A 10,642-nucleotide genomic window follows, 5' to 3' on the forward strand; every position below is an offset into this window, starting at 1 on the left:
TGTCTAGCTTTATAAACTAAACCCAAAAAACTTTTCACACTTGAGTGGCTGTGACTGAGGTCAGACGTCTAACAAAATAATACGTGGGTGTCTGTAGTCAAATTTTATGAATCAAATGTATATAATATATACATTTGATTCCTATATTTAAGACATTTATTTATTTAATGTAATGATTAAATATCGCTTAGAATATTACTTTATGACTCTTGCCACATAAAACGTTTAGATTTAAACATGTATGCCATGTGACAATACAAGCAACACCGGCACATGGACTATTCGCGGAAGATCAACGATTCTAATAGATCTCTGAACTGGACTTTAAATAAAATTTAGCGCAACATCTCACCGTCAGTCTCCTACCCGCTGGTAGGTTAAAACAGACATAAAGTGCCTCGCTTCATGTACTCGCTTCGGCGGTACATATACTAAAATTGGAACGATACAGAGAAGATTAGCATGGCCCCTGCGCAAGGATGACACGCAAAATCGTGAAGCGTTCCACATTTTTTGGATCTTCTTAAGGCGATAATAAATTATTTTATTGTTGATTGTTAATCTTACCTTTTTGCAAGAAATATGACGAAAAAGTATAAAGAAATGTAAACATTTTATTAACATAAAACTATGTAGTAAAATTTTTGACATTACCAAGAGCTCAATTGTAAAAGGAATTGAGCAGGTAGTTATTTTAATTAAAAATTGAATGGCGTACAATCATAAAAAATATACAGGGTTATTCACGACATACGATATGGAATATTATGGCTTAACTACAGGGTAAAATAATAAAAGAAATTGGGATTATCAGAGGCGTTCCAGATCTTTTAAAATTATTTTCATGACATACAAGGTATTTCAATGTGCAGAAACATATCAAAGTTATGTTTTTATTTAAATGGAACAGCCATCGAACTAACTATTTAATTATTTAATTGTAGTACTCCAATTAAATAATTAAATAGTTAGTTCGATGGCTGTTCCATTTAAATAAAAACATAACTTTGATATGTTTCTGCACTTTGAAATACCTTGTATGTCATGAAAATAATTTTAAAAGATCTGGAATCTATGCTTGATGAGGGAAATGGGATTTCATATGTTCGCTGGGCTGATAATGGAGTTGTCACTCTGGCATCAACATGTTTTCTTTTGTAAAAAAGTTACTATTTTAGACAGAACATTCAAAAATTAGGTTTAAATTATTACAATTTTACAAGGCAATAACAATAATCATACAGCAATTACTTTCTTGTCATTTTTTTATTCTTTTATTAAGTTTTTGTATGTAAAACTGACTATTTTATAACGAGTAATCAAGTTTAAGTTTAACTAGTTATGCCTTTTAAGGTACAATAACATGCTAAGTTTTAATTAAACACCCGATTATAATTGATTACAGCATGCAACACAACAGATTAGCGATAGGTAAACTTCAACTGACCATTATAATAATTAAATACTTAGGAAAAATAACAATTAAAAAATTTGCTCAAAATGATGACTGTCTAATTGCAAACATCGACCCACCCTCTCTAACGCAATATTTAATTTTTGGATCACCCTGTTTTGTACGTAAACACGCCGTCCTACAAATTGACGTGTCCATTTTTTCCCAAAACACAGCAGGAAAGTCACTAATAAAATAATAATTTTGCATCAAGTAACCATGAAAATTTAATTTTTATAGTATTTTTTTATATGCTTTAGATAAGCTGTAAAATGCGCATTCATAAATTTTTGGCGTTTAATCAATTTTCGCAAATGGCATTCTAATGGGAACAATAATTTTTTAAATGTCGTTTTTATTCTCCCAATAATTTGATGTAACCTTTAATAAATACAATTACTGTTTGTGAATAGTATGGGATGGTTGTTTTAATCGACAACATGTCAAGGTGACATTTTTTTTATTAGTTATTGTTACTAAAAATATTTTGAGTTTATTTGCGTAGTCGTATTGGGTATTATAACTTAACAAATTGAAAATACGTCGGTATGCTGTTGGTGTACGTTGTATGTCAAGAAACTTCTCGACAGGCTCGAGTATTATATGCAGTTCGCTATCCAGGACAGCGTATCCCGCGCATACTTATTTCTGATGATTGGAGCAGAAAATGCGAAATCCACGACAAAATACACAAAACAACTTTATTTTAAATCACAAGACGAAGATTCATATCTTAACATTTATTAAGCGACAAAATAATAGAAACTGAATGATTGGATTGGTTTGGAATAAATATTAGAACATTGAATGCCTAGAATAAGCCTAGCTGCAAACCATAGGCGAGGTTGTTTGAGTTCATCATCAGACAATGATGTCAAATTGACTCTCCAATTTTTTATTCAATACATAATTTTCTTAATCCACTACATATTTTTTTAATGTGTTGTATTTTGTAATAGGTATAAAGTGTACACTTTAAAAGTTTCGTTTATTTGCTGACTAAATATATATGCTTTCAGAGTAATCAACAAATTTTTCAGAATAAAAAAAAGATTCTTGACAAAAAAGTTAATGAAAAAAAAGCAACTTAGCAACATAGAATACCTCTATGTTTACAATGCACGTATCCGAAGTTGCCAGCTTGTTTTTCTAGATATTTTTTCAATCTGTGAAGCTAGCGCCCGATCGATATCCAGTAACAAAAAATCTAGAAGGCAGCACATGTCATTTGCCAACAACCTAATTATAGTCCGCGCCCGCTGTTATTTAATCGATATAATGCCCGTATCTTCTGAAATTCTCAAGGAGTTTTAATATTTTTTTGTCCAGATATTAACAATCAATAACTAAATCGATTTATAGTGGTTATAAACCTCTACAAACTAAAGCTTTTTTGTAAAAATTACTTAAAAAGTCAAATGTTAAAGAAATGAAAAAGGCTCCCAAGGGATTTGAATTAATTATTTTTCTATTATAAATATCTAAACGCATTTCAGATAGTTGCAAACCTCTACAAAGGTTTTTTGGTAAAAAATTAATGAAATGTTAAATGTTAAAAAATATAAAGTGCTACTTAACTCCTAACGGCTATAAGGAAGTTTTATCTATATCCTTTGGCAGTTATAGCCATTTATAACATCTAATTCAATAATTTTTGATCAAAAAAACTTTTGTTTGTAGTGGTTTGCAACCATCTCAAATCCGTTTAGATATTTATTATATATTACAGAAAAAAGTTTAATTGAAGTCCTTTGGAAGTTAACCTTTTAATTAATATCCTTAGTTTGTCGCGGTTTATACCCACTATAAACCGATTTAGTTATCCATTGTTAATATTTAGACAAAAAATTATTTAAACTCCTTTGGAATTCCAGAACATACGGGCATTATATTGGATAAATAATAATGGGCGCCGACTATAAATCTTGCTAACAAACGACATATGCTGCGTTCTCGATTTGGTTGCTGGATATCGACACTACCTTCATTTTTACACATATTAACTTTGCGACATTTCGGGTTCGAATAAGCAATAAATTTGCTAGATTATAATAATATACTTAATTACACATTTTTATTAATATTTTGGTATCCAATACTTAATAGATACTTCACAAATATGCCGTCTTTTATAATATTATAACCTAGAAGCATGACACCATTGACACCTAACTCGCCTGTGAGAGGAACGATCTGAATTTTCTTTTTTCCAATATATGTGACCCACTCTTAGAACATTGAAAGAATTCAATGTTCTAAGGACCCACTTCAACATTCTTTATCATTTTTCAGCAAAAAGGGTTTTTAGTCTTAATATTAATTAAAAAACGCACTAAAACCACTCAAAACGTCCTTTTAATACTAATACCACAGAATACAAATATATAGAGAAGTGGTGGTTGCATACAAACTGATACAAATTCTTCTGACAAATCAGCTAACGTCCTCTCGCTTGGCAACGAAGACTGTTGTAACTAACTTGACAGTTTGGCGTGCCTAATTGGACCAATCAAAATGGTAGAAAGGCGTGGCAAAATTAAGGCAGGAAATCAAATTTCATTTAATCTGACAATCTTATCATTTAATCGTAATATCTAAAGCAAACGCCTAATCAAAAAGGTTACTCATAGAGAAAAGAGCCATTTTGATTAGGTGTTAGCATCAGATATTAATCTGAATAAAAATAAAAATTTTCAGCTATATTACATATCTAACTAACTAAATTTACTGCAATAATCAATTAACAATAGTGTACGACACATCACCAATTGGGCAAATGAAAATAGAACAATGTTTTCTTTAATACATTCATTATTCAATTTTCCTGAAAAAACATTACTTGAAATGATATACATAATATAGAATAATTTATTATAACAGACATTATATAAATTATAATTAATCTAAAAATGTATTTTGTTAGCACTGAATCATAATTTTAAACAGATTCGAAAAGGTTGTCAAAATTTTCTCATCATACATCTAAAGGCATTCCCATTAGGTTAAGATTATTCTCATTTTATTTACACATTGATTCAATAGAGGATGAATTATCCTTATTTAATATGTACTTATATCTGTTTCCTAAAGAAAAATTAAACAGATTTTAAAAATTAATTAAAAACTCTATAGCAGAGTATTATCTAAAGAAACAATATATTCATCTACAAAACAAAATAAACTCTTTGAAAATGAAAACAACTTTTTGATATAAACATGTATCACTTACATAGTATTATATATATTTGTTGGTCTCTTATAATACTAACAGCATATCTTATTTATTTATTTATTTAAGTACAAGGCTCTTCTACAGATAGACTAAGCAATCCAATAACAGGAAAGCACAAAGTATCTTATAAATTTAAATACAAGTAAGCGCTTTGCCAAACATTACATTTTCACCAAACCTAACAAATAGATCAAGCAATATAAACCTAACTAAATTATTTAATAGTATCTCTTATAAACAATAAAGAAGGATATATACATATATTCATATGTAATGACAATAGGGAAAAAAGGACAATTTTTATCGCGAAATTAGGTAGAATTTTTTAAGTATCGCTTAAATGAAGCCATACTGGAGAAAAATATATCATTATTCAAATTAGTTTCTTGAAAATTATTAAAACTACGGGCGCATCTGAACAATGGAGAGTTAGACAAATAGTTTGAAGAATATCTTGAGATGCTAAAGGTCGATCTATTACGCAAAATATAAGAATTAACATCGATATGTAAATTTTCCAGACAGAAAGGGCAGTCTATTAAATTATTAATAATTTTATAAATCAATATTAAATCAAAATTGTTTCTACGACTCTCTAAGTAAGTAAAAAAATGTCTTTGTCTATTAAAGCGAAAATTTACTATATTTACAAACTTGCGTTGAACTCTTTCAATTTGGTCAATATATTTGTGATACATCGGATTCCAAGCCACTGTCGCATATTCTATAGTAGGTTTAACGAATGCATTATATAATAATATTAAAGATGATTGATGACTAAAACCCTATGTAATTCGAGATATAAAACCTAGATTTTTTAGAGCTTTCTGAACAATGTTTTCTATATGAACGTCGAAGAGCAGTCTGGAATCCAAACCGTGATGGCTATCTTCAGGCACAAATGGATCCATACTTTTGTTTACAATAACTTTTGTGGAATTAGAAATAATAAGATCCAGAATTTAATGACCAGCATTAAAGACGTGATTAAATTGCTTTAGATTATTAAAGTAAAAAGCATCGGAAAATCTTGGAACTATAATATTAATAAAAACTTAATTCAAGGACAGATGTTTACATAGAATAAAATGAAACTCTTAAAAAAACACAAGTTGTAAGAAAAACATTAATTCTGATCCATTCCGGGTACTCAGGTCCCTTAGTCTCTATACCTATGTCTCGTCCCAGTGAACACAGGAAGTGGTATGATACGAGCATTAAATAAAATTAAAAAATGGGCAGTACAAACCTTATAAATCAATTTACTAAAATTTACTTCATGTGAAAAAAGACAAAATAAATGTTTAAATAAATATGTATTGTAGTGTAAAGCCAGCAGTATCAGCATTATTAAAATTTGTGGAGAGAACTGATGAGAAGAAATTCTATAGCTCAAAGTCTTAATAAAATTAACATTGCATATCTCTCTTCATGTTTTTCTTTTAATGGGGACTGAAGGAAATTAAAAAAAACTTTTATTACTATGTTTCTTAGAGCCATTTAAAATATACATACTTTTACATCAAGGAAATTTTCAGGAAAATTTTAATCAATTTTTAATTGTGGAATAGAAAATTAGAGGCCAGGCAGTGTGTAATATGTATTTATAATAATCAGGTAAAAAATAAATACTTACTTTAATTTCAATAAATACAACACACGCTTGCATTTATTGAAATGAAAAACAAACTCAAATGGTATGACAATGACAAATAATGTTCTATCAGTCAATGTCAACAACTGTTTGTCAATTTTCCACGCAAGATGGCCGACATACGATTCCGATTTTCACCATACAAGCTTCATACATGTGACTAATACTGTACGAAAGGTGCACCATCCAAAAGAAAATAACGAGCGCAGTTGCCAAATACCTTTATCTCAATATGTCTGGAAATTGACGATTAAAAGAATCCAAATTTAAAATATTAATTATTAATAGTGTAAATATAGTTCAAAATAGTTTTGGTTATTAAACGAGTTTCACTCTTTCTTCTGCTAATTATAATAATTTATTATATCACTTTATTTTCTTCTGTTAAAATTGAGTAATCACTGGCAACATGGAATACTAAAAATGTTTATCAACAAAACATCCCCTCTGCCCTCTGTGTAGATGTTGCGCTCAATCCAAAGCAGCCAATATTTATTCTAGTGTATTCAATGTTCTAAGGAATAAATATTTGGTCAGTAAACAGGGTGTCCCACTGAAGAGACATACAAGCAAATATCTCAGTTGTTTGTTGAGCGATATTTTGCCTAGGGTAAGAACTGCGATCGATACCTCGTAGACGTACGTTGTAATTGAATTTGATATTTTTCAATTGGAGAGTAAACTACCTTTAGAACACCATTTATTTCAAATCTTAATGTTAAATTTAATTAAATCCTTTTTATCCAAGTTATACTTAAGTTCCAATTTTCATAAATATTGATACAGGTTGTGTCATTAAAATAAAACGTTTTAATTTTTATTATGATATATTAAGTTCATACTTATGACGCCACTGGATAAGAAACTGGTTTACATCAATATCATAATCGATTTAAGTTTTCAGATACCTTTATAAGTTTACAATTCCTCTAATATTCGTGGACAGGTGACACTTTATTTTTGATAGAAGCCCACAGAAAAAAATCCAGACCTAGGAGGCCATGATACCAAAGGACTATTGCGACCGATCCATTTATCTTAAAAATGTTCATTGAGCCATTTTCTCACCGGTGTAACTTTAGGGACCGGATCGCCATCTACCAGGTAAGTTCTCTCTGTAAGTAAACAACAAAGAGTATAAATATTAAAAACAAAGATGGTCATGGAAATAAAATATTTTTTTTAGGTCACACGTCGAAATTGTTGATTTGTCACTATCACATTATTACGGTTATTAAAACTTATGCAAGATAAAAAATTAATGTGTTTAAGTTTCATTTTGGTGGTAAAGCTCTTATGAAATATCATGTTTGGATTAAAACAGCCCTTCTGCAACATGTATTAATGTGGTTTGTAAATCGTAAATCTTGGTCCATCAGTAATTTTAAATCTCTTTTTTTTCTATGAAATGGAATTGGATCAGTGTTAAGTATTCTGTTTTTAAACAAATCAATCAAAATCTCAAATTGCTCACGACAATTTTTGAAACAGAAAAGCAATATACCAAGCTTTTTAGGATTTAGTTTTAAATATTGTTTTAGAAATTATTGTTGCAGATTATCATTGAGTACTGCCACGGCTTTTTTATCTCTTCCGGTAAAAATACTCCCAATCAAAATGCTGTTAATATGATTGAAAGATTCTGACAACTTCTGAAGGAGGAAGAGGATACATCACACTAATCAAATCCTGTACCAAATGGTAAAAATTTGTTAGTGGTTTATTAAAATTTATCTATCAAAAAGATTATTTGTAGGTAATTTAGTTGCACTGTCTGAAAAACCTAAGAATATAGATACTTCTATTAATAGCTTAAAGTATCGAATGCTTCATTATAGTCAAGGAGCACCAAAACAGTATATTTTTGTCTATTATGTAAGGTATGTTGTCTAAAATTTTGGTCAAGATCGTAGTGCAGTTATAATTTTTCCAATAATTCTGATTGATATCTGAGTAAAAGTAAGTATTTGAGTACAGATTTTTGAACTTGGAACACAAGCAGTTTTAAAAAAGTAGGCAATTTTGGTATTGCATTTTTACTACAGCTTTTTTCCATGCGCTTGGAAATACAGAATAGTGTTGCGTTTTTCCTGTTCATTAAGGTGTGAATTAAATAGTTAACTAATTTATTTACACACTTATACTACTATACTTATATATATATACTTATATACTCGCCTAACCATAATTCGAGAAGATTCCCTAACCTTCCACGGGTCTCCCAAGATGTCGTGCGGTGTTCCATTGGTGTCATTTCGGACTCACGGAGAATCAGCTGGTTATTCTCGGCGTTTCTAATATTGTTACACTGTCCCCTTTCTAAGTTCATTTCATTCTGAAATGATTCCAAAGATGTTCAATGTGGATATCGCCAGAAGGTTCCCTTCGTGCAACTGGACCACTTGTAGAATTAACAGTCAACAGTTTTCTCCAGAGAACGACGTTAGGAAGTATAACAGCACACCAGGACCTGCACTATTGTGGACTTTAAGATTTCTAAATATTAAAAATCCTTAGCCACACAATGTGCCAAAGCAAACTCATCTGGAGCAGTAAACAGGTCTTGCTGCACTTTACAACTCACGGCGTACCGATTCTTTCGCCCATTATATCAATATCAATTCTAAGTCTGATTGAATTTGCCCCAGCTGAGCGTCTTGGTGGTTTCCATAATAAGGAGCCAATTGGTTGAAATGAATAACTTGAGCTTTACCTCTTATGGCGGCTTTTGTATTCTGTAAAGAACATGGTTGATGGCTTCCAGCACTTTGTATGGCCCACCCTAGATGTTTGAAGTTTCGGTGATAAACCGAATGTTTCGGTGATAGCGCACTTGATTATGAATGAGATCCTTTTTCCTATGGAACTGACTGACGTGGTCCTCCTTCGGCAAGATCGGTTCTTCGAGGAAGCAAACAAACTTTAGATTGCATGGGAGTTTTCTTCCCATTACTACTCGAGCCGGAGACTCGCCTGTACTTTTATGGATGGCCGATCGATAATCCAGCAGGAACAAATAAAGATACCTATCCCAGTCTCTTTGGTAGCTAGAGATTACTTTGGCCAAATACAGATTAATGGTTCTATTCATCCATTCCACTGTACCATCTAACTGCGAGTGTAATGCAGTAGTTCTCGTTTTCTTGATTCCAAGCATCTTACAGATGTTCTGGAATAAACGGAATTCAGAAATTTCGTCCTTGATCTGAATTTAGCTCCAGGTACATCAAATCGGCAGATCCATTCTTTTATTAAAACATCGGCGATAGTAGAAGCTTTCTGATGTAGTGGAGGGTATGCGCCAACCCATTTGCTGAAGTAGTCCATCACGACCATGATGTACTTATTCCCTGCTTCTGATTCGGGAAACGGACTAGCAACGTCAACAGACTTGCCGCATATAGAACATATTTCCTACACTAGTCACTTACGTATCCGACACTTGAGTAAAACGATTTGACTTGTTTCCTCTTTGCCGTTGTCGTCAACCATTTTCCACCTCACGATTACATCTTCCTAAATTACATTTCCATTATGCCCAATATGACTTGATATTGGGAGAATACTTGAGAACTTCTTTCGAAGTTGGCTTTTTGCCTTCTTTTATCCAGGTTAGCACCAGCTAGATATCAGGATCTTCCTTTTTTATAAGGTCTCCATTTTGGCAAGTCATTGACGACGTTGGTTCTTAAAAACTGGGCATTTTTTCCTTTTGCCCGCTGACAATGTTTGCAGTCCTCTGGACAGGATTCCTGTTAATAAGGCATTTCCATGGGTCCTCCCTGCTCGGTGTTCGTTGTCAAAATCTAACTCGCAAACTGTGCAAGAACGTGCAACTTTTTCCAATGCTGGTTCAATTTGATTTTGTAAAAGTTCCAAAAATGCGTCTTCTCCCAAATATTTTTCCAAAAAAAGCTTCAATAATTTTATCAAAAATACGCACATCTGTGTTCGTTGTCTTTACTCCAGTAACGAAAATTTTGAACATTTGGCTTATTGTTCAAGATATTCGCCCTTTCCCTTCTTTCTTTCAAGAAAGAAATCTGTTTTTCGGATTTCATCGCCTTCCTTTAGTTCCTGATGTTATTGATTATTTGATTTAAAGAAATGGTATTTGTATTTTTTAGTCCGTGCAATCCTGTATCTTTTCCTTCAACTTCTCCAAGAGTTCTACTGCTAATTCCTTTGTTTTCTTCAACATGAAATAACATTTCAAAAGCTGAATTATTTTCTCCAGCTGTGTCATCATTATTGTTTTGCTCTGAGCATTTAGTAATTACTATATCCTTAGTCTCAAAGTTAT

At 31.5% G+C, this 10,642-nt stretch overlaps 1 non-coding gene across 1 annotated transcript; it reads left to right on the forward strand.

Annotated features, from left to right (window-relative positions):
* Positions 1-407: 407 nt before the first annotated feature.
* On the forward strand, positions 408-514 carry LOC126735795 (U6 spliceosomal RNA). The gene has a single exon (XR_007660512.1). It is a non-coding gene; the product is annotated as a U6 spliceosomal RNA (small nuclear RNA).
* Positions 515-10,642: the final 10,128 nt, after the last annotated feature.

The sequence above is a fragment of the Anthonomus grandis genome, chromosome 4 (assembly GCF_022605725.1).
Source record: "Anthonomus grandis grandis chromosome 4, icAntGran1.3, whole genome shotgun sequence".
Classification (NCBI taxonomy): Eukaryota; Metazoa; Arthropoda; class Insecta; order Coleoptera; family Curculionidae; genus Anthonomus; species Anthonomus grandis.